The sequence below is a fragment of the Canis lupus genome, chromosome 29 (genome assembly GCF_048164855.1).
Source record: "Canis lupus baileyi chromosome 29, mCanLup2.hap1, whole genome shotgun sequence".
Lineage (NCBI taxonomy): Eukaryota > Metazoa > Chordata > Mammalia > Carnivora > Canidae > Canis > Canis lupus.
Window position 1 is genome coordinate 17,018,658 of NC_132866.1, and position 19,780 is coordinate 17,038,437.

Sequence of the window (19,780 nt, forward strand, 5' to 3'; positions counted from 1 at the left end):
TGGTGTCCAAGAGGGAGCGGCCTCTTTGGGGTGCCAGCAGGCCCTTCCCCGGGTGGCTCTTGGGGTCCCCGCAGCCGGGCTGGGCAGGAGCCCCGGGATGGGGAGCTGGCTGGGGCTGCTCCGGGCTAAGGCTTTGGGCCTGAAACAATCAGGGCCTGTTTTCTGACAGAGATGACAAATGGAGGAAGTGAAAGGGGAGGCGGTGAGCCTAAAGAAAAGCCTGGACAAGGGGAAATACCAAATGCAAATTGCTGTAATGAATCGTGAAGGCGGGTTCTTGAAGGCAGGGGCAAAACGGGAGTGTCCCCGAGCCCGGGCCGGGACCTGCCTTTCCATGCGTGCAGCGTTAGCAAGGGACCATCGGCCTTGGCAAGTGACCATCGTCGTCGTTGTCGTCGTCGTCATCGTGGCTGCGGAGGTGGACAGATGGCTCGGGATCTGGGGAAGCTGCCCCCGGAGCTGGCAGAGGCCGGGAGCCAGGGCTGGGTCCTCTCTGCGTGCTCAGAAAGCCATGGGCTGTGCTCATCCTGGCTGATGTCTGGATCCCAAATATCAAGTATAATAGGGAAAGAGGGGGAAAGGTTGCTATTTATAATACCAAAGAGATTCTTAATGAAAAGAAGGCCCCTTGTTCTGCTGAGTGCCGGGATCAGCTGGAGCACTTCTCCGGAGAGGAGTGGGGGGTAGGGGGAAGCTCAGCTGCTCTGTGCAACGAAGGGAAAGAATCTGGAGCCCCCAGCAGCAAACATAGGGGAGGGGATGGGCGCTGAAATGGAAGGGGCCCGAGGGCAGACCCAAGCTCAGGTCTTCCTGGGGCACCACCCCCCACCTCTGTGAAGTCAGCCAAGCCCACGAGGCCCGCCTGGTGAGAATGGGTTCTGGGGAAACCAGTGAACATCTGTAGGCAGATGTGAGGCAAACAGGCCATGTGTGTGCACACGCTGGAGGCACATGAGCCCCGAGAGCAGACCTCATCCAACTGTTTTGCGGGGGGTTGCAAGTCCGCGTCTCCAAAAGGCAGGGAAACCTCACTGACCGCTGTGTCACACGAGGGTCACTCGACAGTGACAGCCCCCACTCTTTGGCCAGAGGCCTCTTCTCAGTTCCCTGTCCACCCACCTGAACACCCAAGTGTTCTTCATGTCCTACCCCGGCTCTCTCAGTTATAACTTACTAAACACGGTGAAATCCACCGTTCTTAGTGTACAGTTGCACAAGTTTTGATAAATGCTTACTGATGCGTAGTCTTTATCATAATCAAAGTATAGAACATTTCCACCATTCCAGAATGTTCCCTCTTGTGCCTCTGAAAATCAAACCTTTCCCTCACCCCTAACCCCTGATCTGTTTTATGTCCCTACAGTTCTTGCCTTTTCCAGAATGTCGTATAAATGAAATCATACGGTATCTAGCCTTGGAGTCTGGCTTCTCTCACTCAGCCTAATGCACTTGAGACTCATCCAGGTTGTTGTGTATATCAGTTGTTTGTGTCCTTTGATTGGTGAGTACTAGTCCTCTTGATGGGTGTATCACGGTTTGTCAGGTTATTCCCTAGATGAGGAACATTTGGGTTCCTTCTTCACATGTCCCTTTGATCTCATCTTTTGTGGGACATTTTACTGGTGGGAATTATAAAAAGAAGAAAAAAAAAAACCCACGATTATCCTGCCAGACTTGAGTAATTCTTCTCCTTCTCAAGGGATCTCAGCTTTTTTAGGTCTATTTCCTCATTTTAATATCTGCCTCCCAAGCTTGATGTCAATGACTAGTTTTATAACTTACAAAAAAGACTCTGTTTTGGTTTGTTTGGTTTGGTTTTACAGCAGCTTTCCTGAGATAGAATTCCCATACCATCTAATCCAGCCATGCCAAGTGAACAACTCCATAGCTTTTAGGATATTGACCGAGCTGTGCATCTGCCACCTGAGTCAATTTTAGAAGGTTTTCATCACTGTGATTTGTAAAAGTGCACACCCTTTATCGGTCACCTCTAGCCCTGATCAACATTCGGCCTCTGAGGACCTGTCCACTTTGACGTTTCATAAAAACGCGATCCTTCAATAGGTGGTCTTTTTCGTGTCTGGCTTCTTTCACTCAGCATAAGGTTTGCAAGGTTCATCCATGCTGCAGCTCAGAGCATGACTTCATTCCTTTTTTTTACTGAATAATAGTCCATTGTGTAGATATACCGCCAGTTTATTCGTTCATCGGTTGATGGACATTTGGGTTGTTTCCATTTGGGGGGCTATTATGAATAATGCTGCTATGAACATGAACCTATGAGGTTTTGTGCAGGCATATGTTTTCAGTAAATATCTAAGAGTGAAACTGCTGGATTATAAGGTAACTTAGTGTTTAGCCATTTGAGGAACTGCCAAACTTTTTTTCCAAAGCAGCTGCAGCATTTCATATTCTAAAAGGCACTTTGAAAGTGTCAAACACAAATAGGTTACAATTTAATATTATTCATTGAAATGGCAAGAACGATATTTGGTCGTGGTAACAATTTAGACAATACTAAAGTGTCTACAGTAACATTGCTCCCCCCCCCAGCCCCCAAGTCCCGCTCACCCCCACAGAGAAGCCCTGTAACCACTTGGTATGAGTCATGCAGGCTTTTTGCTTTGCATAACACATATACAAAACTTACTTTCTTTTGTTACAATGAAAATGCATTTTTACTATACACATGACTCTGACTTTCTTTTTAAAAATGATGGTAAAATATACATAACATAAAATATACCATTTTAGCCATTTTTAAGTGTATATAGCTCAGTGGCATTTAGTACATTCACAATGTTGTGCTACCAGCACCATCATCCATCCACAGAACTTTTTTTCATCTTGCAAAACAAACTCTGTACCCATTAAGCAACAACTCCCTCTCCCCTTTCCCCCAGCCCCTGGCAACCATCACTGTTCTATCTGTTTCTATGAAACTGATCGCTCTCAGCACCGTATATGAGTGGAATCATACAGTATTTGGCCTTTGTGACTGGCTTATATCACTTAGCATAATATCTTCAAGATTCATCCACATTGCACCATGTGCCCAAATTTCCTTCCTTTTTACCACGTTGTGATTATCCGTTCACCCCTGGGTAGACACCTGGGTTGCAGCCCCCTCTGAGCTATTGTGAAGAACAATGCCACTAGGAAGGCGGTTGTACAAATGTCTCCTCACATCCCTGCTTTCAATTATTTTGATTATATAAACTCTAAGCCTTTTTTTTAAGTAGACTTTTTATTGAATTATGTCACTTAAGAAAATCTTCACAATGTCCTAATGTAGGTCTCCTAGGTCGCTGAGTCATCTTCATGCTTTAAATCGCTCAGTTTTCATCCTCAGTCTGGGTATCTCATAGTCGATTTTACCATTTCCCTTCATGATATATTGAATAGGTATTACTCCTGGCTGTTTCCCATGACTGGGCACCAGGCATCGTGCACAGCTCTCCATGGGCACTGAGTGATGGGATCCTCCCCACAATGCTGTGAATTGGATACACTCATTAGGTCCGTCTTAGAGACAAAGAAACTGAGGATAGAGAACATAAGTAATCTGCCCAAGGCTGTTCTGCTGATAAGGGTTAAAGTTAAGAATCACAGTTTGTCCAAACCCCAAGCTTAACATCAGCATCATAACTAATGACATTCCCGAAGGGTCTTATTGGTCAGCCAAGGAGTGGCCTGGAGGGAGCAGGGAGGGGACTTGAATGTACGTGGACATGTGCGCTCCAGGAGCCATGAAACAGACTCTCCAAAGAAAGCAGATCTGCCTTTAGACACTGAGCGTCTCTCTCAGAGGTCAGGTTTCATGGAGCCTCGGAAAACCCGAGTAGCTCCCCACTTCCTAATGAGGGCCGTTGGGTCATGTTGTCTTCTGCTTCCTTTCCTCTTCCTCTTTGACCTCTCACTTGCTCGATCCCACCTTCGCCTCTGACCCTACTCCCACACTGTCGTCTTCCAGGCTAGCCAGGTGCAGGTGACAGAAGCCCAGCTCAAATGAGCTCACACAAACAAGAAGAGTTTTTTGACTCATTTAACTAGGAACATAAGGGTGCATCTGGCCTCAATCGTGACTGGATCCAGGGGATCAAGTGAAGTCATCAGGCTCTTTCTCTACTTCCCAACTCTGCTTCTCTCTGGATGATAACCTAGTTCTTTCCTGTGGCGGACAGGCTTTCTCCATGACATAGAAAATGCTAGCCACCAGAAACTCCAAAACTACAGCTTCAAAGCCGAGCTATCGGACCAGAGGGAGGGCCCGTTTCCTGCTCCCAGCATCCATATGTTTGTCTCAGGGAAGGATCCAATTGGCCCTGCTTGAGCCATATGCTAACTATGTAACCAATCATGGCCAGGAAGAGGCAGTATTAGAACTGATGCAGACTTCAGGGCACGGAAGACAGTTTATGACACCAAAAGAGAGAAGAGGAGAAAGCTTATGTGCTAAGCAGAAACAAAACCACTCTCACCCTTTGCCTGCCGTGGCCAAACAGCTCTTCCAACCAGCAATAAACTCCCCACATGCAGCTCCTGCTGTTACTGCCAGCCATCACCCTACCCCTCCACGGCCAGAGCAGATCCTGAGCACTCTGTTTCTAGAATGCAAACCTCACGTCAATGAAGGTATCCAACCCACCCAGCCCCGTTTCCCCCATGCTGGAGGAGACACTGCTCTATCCAAACATTTTCATCATCCTCAGCTCCTTCCAACTCACTCCCCAGGCTTAGCTCATCTTTCAGCAAGCCTTGTTCCTTCCCTGCTCTAAGGTACAAGAACATGAGGTGCCCAGATGTATTGGCTGTTTACATTGCACGGAGCATGAGGCTATGCGTGTGTGGCTCCCTGCTCATCCCTGGACGCTTTCTCACTGCAGGCCTAGGTTCTGATGATTGCTCTGGACACTTTCTCGCTGCAGGCCTAGGCTCTGATGATTGCTACAAGCCAAATGGTCATGCTCAAGCCCGGTCATTACGCTGCCTCTTCTCCTTGACTCAATGCAGACCCGACTACATGAAATATTTGGTTTCTTCATCATAAGGAGGCCTAATGTTTTTTCACCACTTGATTGACTGTTAAATAAAAGCCAGGCCCTCTTGTTTGGTGTGTGTGTTGGGGAGGGGGGAGTTGTTTGTTTGGTTTCTTCGAGCATGTCATGATTAATTCATCCCTGGCCTGACTCATGGATAAACTACAACACTTGGCACTTTCATCCTCCTCTCCTTTGTCTCCTTTCCCCTACCTACATCCCACCTTGGTGAAAAGGTTGTCTTCCCCCTGATGTCATCAGATACTCTTGCTGATAGTGAACTTGGACCAATATTGCAAAGTACTAGAGTCTAGGGCTTTCAGAAACAGTAACACTGGATGTTTCAAACAATGGGACGCTCCTGATCCATCGACCCATGTTAAATTGAGAAATCAATCACAAAATACAAGCCAAAAAAACAGGAACACAATACTTTCAATGCCAAACGAGTTACCTACAAGCAAAGGGCACGTTAGCAGAATAAGCAACTGGCGTTGCCACTACTCTGGTTTGGTGAGGGCGGCACTCCTGTTCTAAAAGCACTTTCCCTTTTACCAGCTCATTTCATTCTCCATCACCATATAAAAAGGAAGCAGGAGAGGGATTGCTCTTATTTCCATTCAGCAAGTGGAGAAATAGCAGATCGATTCCCTGGGGTGGGCCTCCACAGGGAGCTTTCTGGAATGAGATCCCTAGCATACTTCCTGAGAACTCTAGAGTCAAGAAATGGAAGATCAGGTGTGAGGCTGGTATCAGAGAAAACGAGAGCTGCTGGCTTGCCAGCTCCTCTTCCCTCCTTTGCACATATTCCTAGTGCACCACACAAGAGCCACTGATGCAAGGCAAAATTCCTCAAAAATCCTAACCTTGAAGCCAGCTTAGCAGAGAGTAGAACCCCATTTTTTTGGCTGAATAAGCTGAAGCAGGAAGGGTCACTCAATGGCTGGTATAAATCATACAAAGAGCTGGCCAGGATAGAAATAGAAACTAAGTTTTGCCCAAACTGCTTGTCATTCTGCTTCATAGCTAGACTATAGGAATATCTTCCTTTTGCCTGGTTGACAAGAATGTAACTCCTATGAGAAGAAACGAGAATTGCACATTCCCTCGACCTGGTCCCACTGTCTCTCTGGAAAGCTAAGAATATAAATATACGGATTATTATTCCTATGCTAGGATTATGGGCTTGAGTTGAGAAATTCACAGAATCTATTTGTTCTGCTCTGAGCTTTGTATTTTTACTTCCCTCAAGTCAACAGGGAAATTAATGTGGTTCTCTCACCGAATCCTTACGGTTGTGGCTTATTCTGGATGGACACCCTGAGGATAAGACAACCGGAAGAGATATGGCAAAAGGACAAGGATCCTTCAGAACAATGCAGAAGACAGGGGCTATCTGTCTAGATACTGAAAAATTAAAAAAAAGAGGGGATCCCTGAGTGGCTCAGTGCTTTGGCGCCTGCCTTCGGTCCAGGGCATGATCCCGGAGTCCCGGGATCGAGTCCCATGTCGCACTCCCTGCATGGAGCCTGCTTCTCCCTCCCCCTGCCTGTGTCTCTGCCTCTCTCTCTCTCTCTCTCTCTCTCATGAATAAATAAATAAAATCTTTAAAAAAAAAGATATGTCACTGACAATTACCACCCATTCGTCCAATCACTAGTGCAATAGCCATCCATCAGTATTCTCAGCTGGCTAGAGGTTCTTGTGAAGATTAAAATGAGATCATTCATGTGTAGGAGGCACCCAGCACGAAGCCCATAGCATGATGGGCCTGCAGTCCATGCTGGGTCTGTTTGTTCCCAGGGCTCTAGCTCTGCGCCATCTAGAAGCAAAAATATAAGTGGTATCTGTACGGGGGTCTGCAGTAGGCAGGATGGAAGACAGACGTGGGCATGAGGCTCAAGCTGGAGTGGGCAGGGCCTTCCTCCACGCCTCCAGAAAAGACTGCTGTGCCCCACATGGTCCTGGGCTCTGTGGACACACCACTTCACACAGTCTCACCAAGTCCCCGCTGTGTGGCTGAGGTGACTTGCTTTGGTGAGATTAAATACCCTCTGAGGAGCTCACGGTAGGCAAGGGGCAGAACCAGGACTCCAACCCAGGTCTGTGTGAACCGAAAGACTACTGCTGAACTCACCAGCTAAAGAGACATCGAGGAGAGCCCTGGCTAAGAGATCAGCAGAAAGAAAGAGCTGGAAGCCAGACAAGCCTATTGGGGACACAGCCCACATGCAAACCGTAAGGTTGGTGGTCACTGCACTGGGCTAAGATGCTGCCTTCTGGCCATTTCCTGGCCCACTGAGAGAGAGGCATCCATCAGCCCACCGTGGCCCAGGTGTCCCAAAGACTCAGGCCCGGGACATCAGCCCCAATTTCTTTCTTTCTTTCTTTTTTTTTTTTTTTTTTTTAGATTTTATTTATTGATTGATGAGAGACACAGAGAGAGAGAAAGAGGCAGAGACACAGGCAGAGGGAGAAGCAGGCTCCATGCAGGGAGCCCAACGTGGGACTCGATCCCGGGTCTCCAGGATCACGCCCCTGGCTGAAGGTGGCGCTAAACCTCTGAGCCACCGGGGCTTCCCTCAGACCCAATTTCTAACTCATAAGGATGGCCACCGTGTGCTTTTGTTCAAAATGCACCTTGTATGAGTGCACTCGGACAAGAGAGGAGGTGCTTCACCGCAACCCGTGAGCCCAGAGGCTTCTGTTTGTGCAGGGGGTGACCTTTCCCACTCACGTGAAGATGCCGTAGCAGAGAGCTATGGCCCTACTTTAAGAAACCCCTTTTCTGGATTTCTACACTTATTTACTCCATGAATTCTTGCTACATACCAGGCCATTCAAAGATGAGGGAGACACAGCTTCCGCTCACTGTTAAGGAGCTGAAGGTCTCGGGTGGGGAGGGGGGCGGTCACAAGCACAGACTATGGGAAAGCACACTTCAGGGGCACAGAGAGCCCAGGCAAGGGACCCCGGGTCTGCACTCTGGAGTCTCTCCTGGCTAATCAGCTCTCTAGGCTCTCCTGTTCCTTGTCCCCTCACTGGCAAATCAGAACTCAGCGAGGCAGACCCCCACTCCCATCCCACCAGCTGCTCCCGCATATCTGATCCAGGCTGACTCTGACCTGGGCTGGTCACCCTTCACCCCCAGGTGTAGTCAAAAGGTCCTTTGTCTCCGGGGACTCTGGGAAATTCCTTCCTTCCTCCCAGTTTGGGGACTTGCCACTCTTAATAGGTTCAATATTTGATTGTCAACAGATGGAAGGTCAATTCGCAAAAAACAAGGGCTTTGGGTCTGAATTGTTTCTTTAAGTCTCTCCAACTCTCCACAGGATCTCAGGCCAAGATGTTAGGCTGAACCTAAAATCAATCAGGCCCCAGGCTACAGAAAAAGTGGCTCAAAATACAAAACGTGCTCTCTAACACATGGTGCGATGCTTTCTTCTCCAGAGCACGGATGCTCTTAGTCTCTGAGCAGTTTAGAGAACAACACAGACACCAGTCTGAGATGGCCAGAGCCTGTTAAGGATGCTTAAAAATGACAACAGTGATAATAAAAGGGCATCTCACTTAACATTTTCAGGCAACCACTTATCGATATCCTGTTTTCCAGAAATCTCCCTCATTTATGAAATGTTGTCGTGGCCACATTGGCCTCACCTTCCCCTGGCTTGCAGTCTCTTAGGGAAGCCAGGGACTTCCAGTAGAAGTCTTCCAGAGAAAGTCTTCCAGAGAAAGAGAGACCCAGCGGCCTGTATGAAGCATGTTGTGGTGTGGCCTTTCCAGAAAGCCACCAAAGAAAGACACTGGATCCACCTCCTTCCTGTCAAACAACAGCTGACCAAGGTTTGGCAGGACCATGACATGTCCATATTCCCACCAACAGAGGCCACGAGTGGATCCGAGACTGGAATCGAGACTCTAATTCACTCAGTAAGGACTATTTCTCACAAAGAGGAGTACCTGGTACTTACCTAACCTTAACTCCCAGGAACCTCAGTTGTGAAAAACCACCGATGGGAGCCATTCTTCCTGTGTGCTGGAAAGGAGACATCACTTTGACTTAAAAGGAAGCAGACATTGAACATCCTAACAGCTTAGATCCTAAGAGCCACACATCTTTCTCCCGGGAAAGACCCTGAGCCTCCAAGCAAAGGTGCCTGTCCTCCCCATCTCTGACTCCTTGTATGACACGAGGGCAGAGTGGCCAAAGGCAGACGGCAGACAGAAACGCCCACGTTAGGGAAGCACTCATTATATAAAAGGCAAGCGGGTGGCATTCCAGGATATACGCAAGTCATGGGCAAGTCCCCGTGAGGGTTCTTACTCTCTTAAATCTTTTATGAGCACTGAACAACTGACTTGCTTCATGAAGTAGGAATATTAATAATGCCTCCTGTTTATTGAGCACCTACTATACATCTAACCTGGAAAAGCAGAGTGCTCAGGGAGAGATTCGGGGAGGAGGCTTTGGAAGAGAGTAGGACACGGAGTGGGAATGGTGCTCCTGGCAAGGGAGGGCGAGGGCAAAGCCCCACCGGGAGGAATGCATCCTGAGCAGGACTCCGACAGGACCTTTCTGGGGAAGGTGGATCGGTTGCAGGTCAAGCTTTCACCTGGCACATTTGCACCCCACTCCGAGGAACGGCCAAGTTTTAGCAGTGACCTCCTTGCAACGGGTCTCTTTACGGGACTATGGGGCCCAGCGCTGAGCGAGGCAGAAAGGTTTTGACAGTCTCATTTTATTTTGTTCTAAACAAGAGATAATATGAAATAGGCACCTGGGAGTGGTTTGAATTAACAGCCCAAACCAAATGAACAGCTGCATCCCAGAGAGGCGGGGGGAAATGTTTCCTGCTTTTGGTCATATTTCCTTTCAGCAACATTACATTAACACTTATGAAATACAGCCGAAAAGTCAGGCAGTATTTAAGAGGAAGAGAAACGTAGTTCCATACTCTGTGCAAAATGTACGGCCAATTAATTGGCCGTGTAAGCCTGGGTTTTCAACTCATCTGCAGAAGTCTCGAGGTTAATGAAACCATTACGTATGCACGGATGTTGTGGAGGGGGAAACAGGGAAGGAATAATTGACAATGCCCTCCATCTAGCTTTGTGGTGTGGGCTATTCTTATCTGACAGTGCTTATCAAAGTCAGGTACGTGGGTGGAATGGGTCTGAGTGTGCGTGCATGGGTATGCGTGTGTGTGTGTGTGTGTGTGTATACGTGTAACCATGTTAATGAGAACAATTATATTTCTCCATCTGGAATCCATTAGCTGTGATTATGATGATGGACTCTCCTACCCTTATTACTATCAGGATTAGCTAACCCCATTATTACCCAGGCCACCTTTCTCAATCTGCTGCACGGAGCAGAGGAGACGGTTTCCTGTCATCTAAGCCGGCTCCCTCTCTCCCACTCCGGAGCCGTTGTAAACTCCCTCACCCCATCTCAATTACAAGAGCCCTAATAGGCCCTCCTGTCCCAAGTGACAGGCCTCTGCAGGTGTGCAGGAGGCGGGGGCAGGACGGCCAGCTGATCCGTGTGGCCAGGAGTCTTAGGCTCGCTCCACCATGCTCATGGCACCAGGCCTGAGTCTTGCAGGTGTGCAGCAATTATCTTGGCCCAGTTACCTCATCGTTGCTTAGGGTGGATGGAAAAAATAAATAAGGCGCACTGAAAAGGCTGTTATTGCAAAATAGGAAAAGCCTGAGAGACAGGCAGGCCCCCCAAATGGAATGCTTGATTCCTTCATCCTCAAGATGTCCTGTCCACACTTCAATCAAGCCAGTGGCTTCAAGAACTGGCCCCCCAAGACCGGAGGCAAGGAGAGGAGACAGGGGTGCCTTCGGGATGAAAGCGCTGATCAAGTTGGTAAGATCCATGGACTTTGGCCTCCCCTCCTCTCTAGCAGCCGTGCTTTTCCCCTCCCCAAAGGACTTCAATTCCTGGCCACCCCACCCCACCCCCACCAACAGGCGGCAACAGCAAACAGGGACTTCATTTTAAAAATCTGCTAGAATTTGAGATTTCCCAAGAAATCTTCATCAAAGAAGTCACCACAGTGAAGGCAGAGCATTGATCGGATTATCTCACCCTTATCTCATGTTCAGTAGAGTCTGTTTATTTGGAGTGTTAGTGTGAGGTGTGCGCCATATTGTCAGGACTCGGGTCCTCTGTGGCAAAGCATCCCCTTGGGGTGCGTGAGCTAGCAATATCCTCAGCCTTCAAGGCAGCCGGAGCCCCCAAGGTGGTGCCTCCAGCTCAGAGAAGCCTCCCCCATTTACTCCAGAGGGACAGTTCATAGTAGTATTGTCATGTAAGCATCAACACATGAAAAGATTGGGAAGCATTGCTCTAAAGATCTCATTTCCTCTTGCTCTGCATCTTCCCCCAAACCTCCTTATCCTCCTTGAACAACCAAAGCTATAAGGATCCTTCCATTGGCCAACAATGTCCTCTGTTGGACACTGGGGATTATGAGGCCCCAAGGGTTCCATGATTTACCTGAATTCATACAGGTAGAGGTGCCATGGTGCCAGAGCTAGGACTGGAACCCAGGCCTCCTAGCTCCCAGTTGAGGTCAGCTCTAACTGCTCTCTGGCTTGGAGCAGACATTTTCCTTGTCTCCTGTACTCTGGAACTTTCTTCCAACCCCTTGTCTGTCTTGCTGCTTTCTGCCCTGCTGACCAGGTGCTGATTTGAACTTCCAGGCTACTGATCTCAACAACCAGAGCCTCAGGAATACATCCAATAAGAACTCACAACTTTCATGTCTCTTGACTCAGAGGGGAAGGTGGCGGAACCTTTGCTCTAAACTGCTGTTCCTGGCTTCAGTCAGAGAGGAACAACAAGGTATTCTCAAGAAGGCCACCACAGGACAGCCCTGTGTGTCCCACACGGACATAGACCGCTAGCAGCTGCAGCAGGCTTTGGCTCACGTCCACTCCGGGAAAGCTTATTCTGAGTTTTCATCCTTTTCACAGCGCACTGGTGCTGGGGTCACCATGGCACCCAAGAGTCATCAGTTCAGAGAGGGCTTCAATGCAGGCGCCTGGGGGGACTGTGGGATGCCACAAATATCCTTTCTCCAAGCAATTCCAAAGTCTGGAAATAGAGGAACTTCTGTGAAGATGAGCAAACTCTACAACCCTTGTCAGACCCTACTTGACCCCACTCAAAACCCCATCTGAGCATCTGTCCCCATCTGTTTAGAGACGTGAGGGTTATTTTCGGCACTGTCTGAATGAATGTTCATCCTTCTGTAAGTAAAGGGCTTCCCACCCCAGTTAGGGATGGCTTAACCTGACCGGTCTCCAGGGGGTACCAGGAGATGATGGATGTGTTCTAATTCTTCATCAGGGCAGGGGCAGGATGATTCTTACTCTAAATGCTTATCCTCCAGGTCAATAAAATGAATAGTTCCCACATAAGATGTCCTGCCCACACCTCAGAAAATTGACACAACATATCATTTCATCCAAACTATAGCTCACAACCATTTGGAGATTGGGTAGAAAATGATAAGGTAGTAATATGAGTTGTCGAAAGAAGTTCAAGATTTATTAAAATAAAACCAATAGCAATATATAGTGGTGACAGGAAGCTGAGAAGTGGAACAACTTTTCTGAATGGCAGTTTGACAAACATACACTAAATCTCTTAAAAAGGCATCACTTGACTCAGTAATTCTAAGGATTTTACCCCTAAGGAACTAATCAGAAATGTGTACAAAGATATATGTATGTAAATTTTCATCACAGGAATTCTGTGTAGTAGGGAAAAATAAAAATAGCTTAAGTGCTTAATAATGAGGAATCATGGGGGGATGAATAAATAATGATATATTGCAACATAGCCATCGAAATAGGGAATTAAAAATTTGCATTAAAATAAGAAACTTTGGGGGCACTTGGGTGGCTCAGTCAGTTAAGTGTCTGCCTTTAGCTCAGGTCATGATCAAGCCCTGCGGCAGGCTCCCTGCTCAGTGGGGAGTCTGCTTTTTCCTCTCCCTCTGCCCCAACCCCTGGCTCACGCACACACACACATTCTCTCTCTCTCAAATAAATAAAATCTTTCAAAATTAAGTAATTAATTAATTAATTTTTAAACTGAGGAAGTCTTTCCTAATATAATCGCAGATAAAACAAAGTCAGGCTACAAAACAATTTATCCAGTATTATTTCAGTTTTATAAAAATCTTTGTATGTGACTATACATGAGTGTGTGTGTGTGTGTGTGTGTGTGTGTTGATTAGAACAAATATTTGAAGGCTACACCCAAAGTTTTCCATAAGGAGTGTATATTGCTTTTAAAATCAGAAATGCAAATGTTAAGGAAATGAAATTGATTCCTGCAGCTAAGAAATAGGACAGTGGAGTAAACCATATCTTTTCTTACTACTGATCAAACCACCTCAGCCCTACTCTCAGCTCTCAAATAGAAATTTTCTCAGATATCAGATCTTGTCCAATCAATACCCTGAATCAGCTAAACTCATCTAAGGCATGAACTTAGTTTTATTACATATACTTTGCATTGTGTAATTTTATAGGTAAAATTAAATATTCCTCACCCCTTTCACTTGTGAGAAAATACATGCCTTTGCATGTCTAATGTTTAAGACAAATATTTTCCTAAACTTAAGGGTCTGGGACTTTCCCTGCCCATATCACTGCCCTCACTTCCTTTCCGTAGAGCATCATGCCAAGAGGTCCACCAAGGCAGAGCTTTCCTGTGAATGGCCTCATATTAAACTTATAAATTACTTGACTTTCCAAAGCCAGAGAGATCCTGGGGATTGTAGCCCCAATATTAAGAAGGTGATACCTACAGGAAGACAGACCACAAAAGATAAGCCAAATGGTAATTTTGCTTAAGAAGTCCCCTTGTGGAATGTGAACTGGTGCAGCCGCTCTGGAAAACTGTGTGGAGGTTCCTCAAAGAGTTAAAAATAGACCTGCCTTACGACCCAGCAATTGCACTGCTGGGGATTTACCCCAAAGATTCAGATGCTGTGAAACAGCGGGACACCTGCACCCCGATGTTTATGGCAGCAATGTCCAGAATAGCCAAACTGTGGAAGGAGCCTCAGTGTCCATCAAAAGATGAATGGATAAAGAAGATGTGGTCTATGTATACAATGGACTATTACTCAGCCATTAGAAATGACAAATACCCACCATTTGCTTCAACGTGGATGGAACTGGAGGGTATTATGCTGAGTGAAGTAACTCAGTTGGAGAAGGACAAACATTATATGGTCTCATTCATTTGAGGAGTATAAAAAATAGTGAAAGGGAATAAAGGAGAAAGGAGAGAAAATGAGTGGGAAATATCAGTGAGGGAGACCGAACATGAGAGACACCCAGCTCTGGAAAATGAACAAGGGGTAGTGGAAAGCGTTGGGGTGACTGGGTGACGGGCACTGAGGGGGGCACTTGACAGGATGAGCACTGGGTGTTATGCTATATGTTGGCAAATCGAACTACAATAAAAAATATACAAAAAATTTTTAAAAAATAAATCTAAAAAAAAAAAAAGAAGTCCCCTTGTGTAAGTCTGAGGAACCATAAAACGAACTTAGAGAGGACTTACTCTCACTGGTAGGAATTAGCCATCATAATTGAAAGGACTCAGAAAGATTTGTAGTGGCATAAAGGGTGGTTTTTGCCACAATGCAGGTCCTGGGAACCACTACAACTTAGCTATGCTTTATCTTTCACATCCACCAGCACATGCCTCTCTCTCTCTGCCTGCTGTTGCCTCTGGCTATCCAGGGAGTAGCATCTAGAATTTAGGTTCTCCAGGTACGTCCAGGTGACCAGATTCACTCCTTTCTCCTACCAAGCTCCTAAAACTGCTATTCCTTCAAGAATGGCTGATTAGAGGCACTGATAGGAAAGCAATCTGATTGAATTATTCACATTAAGATATAAACTGACCATAGTCGTAGGTCTCCCTATGGGTATCTAATTCACGTGTTTGGGAACTATAGTCTTTGAACCATCTGCATTAGGGTCACCCAGGTGCTTCTTGAAATGATGGGTTTCTGGATGCCACTCCTTTCAGAATGAGAATCACTCCTGGTAGACTCCATGGATCTGCATTTTAAACAAGCCCCTTTGATTCTTATGCACCCTACAGCATGGTAACAGGTGGAATATGGAGAGTTGATGTCTTGGTCTACAAAAGCCTTTACAGAGATGACACGCTTTCCACTCCAGGAGCACCCACATCAAAAAACAAGGGTGAGTAATTCCATTAACACTAAATGCTTCTTATGCAGCAGATGCTGTTATCATCTGCATTTTCACAATGCAGAAACTGAGGATCATAATGATTAGGGAACTATGCTGAGGTCACACAGCTCTTAAACGTGGGATCGAGCTTTCGAACTCCAGCAGCCTTAAGAAAGACTCCTGAGGACCTACTTCAAATATCAAGTTATAGCCCATCTCAGTCAGAGCTTCTCCAACTTAGCTAAGACAGACAGCAGTGCCCAAACTTGAAAGGTTGTGAGGACATCCCTAAAAGGAGAGAGAGAGAAACAAAAAAACGCCCGACTTAAGTGGTGAATTACTTAGAACACTACATTATGTGTCAATTCTCACTGAACATCTTGGACACCAGTTTAGGCTGGTTGATGTATTATAGTTTTGCCTAAGAAGGCTCAGAACTTTGAAACTGTTCCCTTTTGTGCTTTGATTACACATTCGTTCTGACTTGAAAAAGGATTATGTTGTGAGGAGCCCCACGCTCCCTCTCGCAGAGGCCGGTTGTAGCTATTTCCATCTGTAATGATTGTTTAATGACTCTTTAAGAAAGTGCTGCCTGAGGTTCTCTAATCACCGAATTTTTATTAAGCATTCAAGGAAATCACACAGGTGCAGGATTTCCTCAAGGACAGGCAAGCTATGACTTGTGCAGAGGAGGAAAAGCAGTGCCGATGGCAACGTGACCCCTACCCCACCACCAATGCAGGAAACCTGTACAACACAGATGGAACAGCACCTTGGTGCTCCCAAAGGGAGAAAGAGGGATTTAAGAGACAAGATAAACAGGAGCAAGAGATGGGAACCAGGAGCAATAAATACTTTTAAAAAGACAGGAGTGAGGTCTAGAAAGATCATGAAAGGAAGAGGGGTCAGAGACTCTCATCTCCTTACATTGTAAGCATCCTGGAGACCCAAGACCCTTCACATCAAGGGCTGTGGAAATCTTCAACTCCACTTAGAATGAACTTTTGAGCTGAGTACTTCAACAGTGACTGGTGAGCCAGCCATTGTATGAGCTGCTATGGTGAATGAAGCACAGTTTTTATCTGTGAGAAGCAGAGAGTCAGGGTTGGGGGGTGGGAGTCGATGGGGAGACACAGGTGATACTGCAATAGTACCTACCATTTATTTAACCTCTGATGCGCCATGCATGGCTGAGTGGTTTGCAAACATAATTAAAGGACATTTTTCCCATCTCCAGATGAGAAAAACTGAGACAGAGTAGTGAGGCTCCTTACTCCAAATCACATAGCTAATAAGTGACCAAACCAGCATCTGCACTGAAGTCTGGCTCCAAAGCCCATGCTCCTAACCCCTCTCCCAGACAAAGCATTGATCTTGGAATTACTGTGCATGTGGAGAGCAAGATGTGTCCAGGACGTGACGAGAGCCCAGAGAAAGGATGCTTACCCCAACTTGGATTCAAATTCTGGCTCTAGCCCTTACTAAATGTGAGACCTTGGGCAAAGAAGTTACTCCTTTTCAGCTTTAGTTTTTCCATCTCTGAAATGGGTCCAATTATATCAAGCCTGTGAGATCATCTTAGAAAGAAAGGTGATAATTACATAAAGCATCCAACACAGCACCATCTAGCAGGTTACATAGTACATGCTGAGTTAATGTTGCTTTCCATCCCCTTTCTGGCTGCTTTGCAGCTGGGAAATGGTGGGGGCCAGCAGCCCAAAGCTGAAACAGGCACAAAGTGCACTGCTGGTGGTGGTATAGACAGGGAAGCCTCTGTGCGGAGTTCTCCAGCACTACCTAATGAAAACTAAGAAAATGCAAGGAGGTCCTTGAATGGGACAGACATGGGCTATTCATCACAACATTGTCTTTAACAGTGGGGAGTGGGAAGCAATCTAGGTGTCCATCACTTAGAAATGAGTCAGGAGATTAGGGGGGTTGTCTATTTTGGAATACATTATAGGAGTCAGGGGTATTGTTCTATCCATATATAAAACATGGATAAAAAAAAAAAAACATGGATAGAACCTAAAAACATAGTTAGGGAGTAAAATGTAAGAGTCAGAAAGAGATCCACAGCCCAGTTCCATTCATATAAACAAAGACTACTTGCAGACTCAAAATAACATTGTGTATTTTGTAATGATGCCCAGGGTACCTAATATATGTATCTCAGTGAACTATGACCCCCAAAGATGTCCACATCCAAATCCCTAGAATCTGTGACTATGTCATGTTCTATGTCAAAAGGGAGTAAAGGTTGCCAATCAGCTGACCTGGAGCTGAGCAGCGTCATGGATTATCCAGGTGGTCCCAATGTAATCACTGAGGCCCTTGCAAGTGAAAGACACAGCAGGAGAGTGACTGTATGAGGCATACAGGTGAGACTAGACCGGCCAATCCTGGCTTTGAGGATAGAAGAGGGCTGGGAGCCAAAGAATGCAGGCAGCTTCTAGAAGCTGGAAAAGGCAAGAAAACAGATTCTTCCCTTGAGCCCCCAGAAGGAACACGGCCCTGCCAACAAATGAGTTTAGTCCAGGGAGACCCATTTTGAGCTTCTGACTTCCAGAATGGTAAGATAATAAATTTGTGTTGTTTTAAGCCACCTTATTTGTGCTAATTTGTTTCAGCAGTGATAGGAAAGAAAAAGGATGCCAGACACATTAGCATGAGCCCTGGCTGTGGAGGAGGAATGGTGGGAAGACCAGAAAGGAAGGGGCTGCTGCCATGACATTATGCCCCATGCAGAGGAAGACTCCAAACTCAACACTGCCTGAGGTGAAGGACAAGAGGGAGAGAAAGGAGAGAGAGGAAGTGAGGTTGGGGGTGGGGGTGGGGGGACAGAGGGTGGAAACCCAATGGAGCTGGTTGGGTAGGTGGCACATGTTGCATGGTGAGCCCTGTGCAGCACGTGCTCCAGGTGCACTGAGTGAATCAAGGAGTGGGTGAGGACTGACAACCCCAAAGGGGGTGCACAGTAAAGGAGAAATCATATTCAGGGGGATCAGATTCAAATAGCTTCTAGAGTGAGCTGGAACCTAGTCTGGGTTTTCCATGAGTTCAGAGTGGGATACTAAGCTATCTTCCCAACCACACTTAAACAAAAACTACTTCTGAGGGAGCCTGGGTGCCTCAGCTGGTTGAGGGTCTGATTCTTGATTTTGGCTCAGGTTGTGATCTCAGGATCCTGAGATCGAGCCCCTCGTGAGGTTTTGCACTCAGTGGGGAGTCTGCTGCTCTCCTTCTCCCTCTCTGCACACACTCTCTCTCTCAAATAAATAAGTCTTTAAAAAAAAAAAAAACTACTTCTGAGTTGGGTATAGAAAATTAACTTTAAAAAGCCAGCTTTGCCTTTATGGTATATTAAACCACTATAGCAATACCAAGTTTTCAGAATCTCTTCTAGAAAATGGAAGAATATGGAATATTTCCTAACTCATTTTATGAGGCTAATATTATCCTGATGCTAAAACCAGATAAAGACAGGACAAATAAACTACAAATATCCCCCTTGTGCTTAGACCAAACATCCTCAACCAAGTATTAGCATATCAAATCCAGCAATGTATAAAAAGAATTAGATACTACGACCAAGTGGAATTTATTCCAGGTATGCAAGGCTGGTTCAACATTCAAAAATCAATCCACTGTATCTACAGACTAAAGAAGAAAAAAAATCAAGTGATATTAATTGATGCAGAAAAGGCATTTGACAAAATCCAACACCCAATCGTGGTAAAAATTTCTCAGCAAAGCAAAGCTCCTCAGCTTGACAAACAGCATCTACAAAACACCCGCAACTACCATCATGTTTAACAGTGGAAGTCTGAATTCTTTCCACCTGAGATCAGGACCGGTCAAGGATGCCTCTTCTCACTAGTCTTATTCCAAATAATACAGGTGGAAAGGTGTGCTTACTGGGCCTCCCTGGGTTCCCCCAACAATAGGACCTCCAGCTCACCCCAAGGCAGATGAGACCTCCAGGAGGCAGCACGCACCCCTCCCCATGCCTCCATGGCACCAAGTCAGTCTGAGGTCCCTCCCACTGCCCTCTCTCACGACACGCTTTCATTCTTTTTTTAATAAAAAAAAATTCCTCTCCACATCGGTTATTTGATGCCAGCCCTCACTGCCTCCTCTCGCTCTTTTGAGTTTCCCAAGTTACCGTCAATCCAGTCCAAGCTAAGAGAGAAGAATCCAGATGGCATGCTGTTTCGTAACACCTGAAATCAGAATAAGAGCTTACCTTTTATAACCCTCCACACACACAGCGAAACGCTTTCTTGTTCATTAGCTCAGCAGCTCTGAACCTCTTTTCTCGGCCCTGTGCCTTTCCTTGGCGCCCCGCTGCTGGAATGAATTGCTCCCTCCTCTGAGATCCCATAGCGCTTTGTCCATGCACCTGTTCCACACCGGACACTTTCTATTCCAGCCCTCGTTCAGGTCTCTCCGGTCCCCTGCCAGCCCAGAAGGGACCACACAGTGATCGGCTTAGC

At 46.4% G+C, this 19,780-nt stretch overlaps 1 protein-coding gene and 1 long non-coding RNA gene across 6 annotated transcripts in view; one reads left to right on the plus strand and one right to left on the minus strand.

The window, feature by feature from the left end:
* Positions 1-235: 235 nt before the first annotated feature.
* TCF7L2 (transcription factor 7 like 2) overlaps positions 236-19,780 on the minus strand; it is a 282,007-nt gene continuing 262,462 nt past the window's right edge. For 3 of the 5 annotated variants that reach the window (XR_012020586.1, XR_012020582.1, XR_012020583.1), the window contains 3 exons: positions 11,551-12,150; positions 9,014-9,078; positions 236-538 (listed from right to left, as the gene is read on the minus strand). The gene's annotated coding sequence lies outside the window, so the exon portion shown is untranslated. Of the gene's footprint in view, positions 539-9,013; positions 9,079-11,139; positions 12,151-19,780 lie in introns of all 5 variants that reach the window. The other 2 variants (XR_012020584.1, XR_012020585.1) reach the window with 2 other exon arrangements.
* On the plus strand, positions 11,566-18,072 carry LOC140620856 (uncharacterized). The gene is made up of 3 exons (XR_012020588.1): positions 11,566-12,307; positions 15,190-15,293; positions 17,915-18,072. It is a non-coding gene; the product is annotated as an uncharacterized lncRNA (long non-coding RNA).